Source organism: Bison bison, unplaced genomic scaffold (assembly GCF_000754665.1).
Source record: "Bison bison bison isolate TAMUID 2011002044 unplaced genomic scaffold, Bison_UMD1.0 scf7180017864519, whole genome shotgun sequence".
Taxonomy (NCBI): Eukaryota; Metazoa; Chordata; class Mammalia; order Artiodactyla; family Bovidae; genus Bison; species Bison bison.
Genome location: NW_011495072.1, coordinates 20,797,672 through 20,798,000, shown reverse-complemented (window position 1 = coordinate 20,798,000; position 329 = coordinate 20,797,672). Strand labels below are relative to the sequence as shown.

Genomic DNA, 329 nt, shown 5'->3' with positions numbered 1-329 from the left:
GAACTTGATATTTCACTATTCAAATATGCAGATGACACCACCCTTATGGCAGAAAGTCAAGAGGAACTAAAAAGCCTCTTGATGAAAGTGAAAGTAGAGAGTGAAAAAGTTGGCTTAAAGCTCAACATTCAGAAAACGAAGATCGTGGCATCTGGTCCCATCATTTCATGGGAAATAGATGGGGAAACAGTGGAAACAGTGTCAGACTTTATTTTTTTGGGCTCCAAAATCACTGCAGATGGTGACTGCAGCCATGAAATTAAAAGACGCTTACTCCTTGGAAGAAAAGTTATGACCAACCTAGATAGCATATTCAAAAGCAGAAACAT

General features: G+C 38.9%; 1 protein-coding gene across 4 annotated transcripts in view; it reads left to right on the top strand.

Moving 5' to 3' along the window:
• The window catches only part of AGL (amylo-alpha-1, 6-glucosidase, 4-alpha-glucanotransferase), a 101,371-nt gene that overhangs the window by 34,182 nt on the left and 66,860 nt on the right, over positions 1 to 329 (top strand). The gene's annotated exons all lie outside the window — the stretch shown is intronic.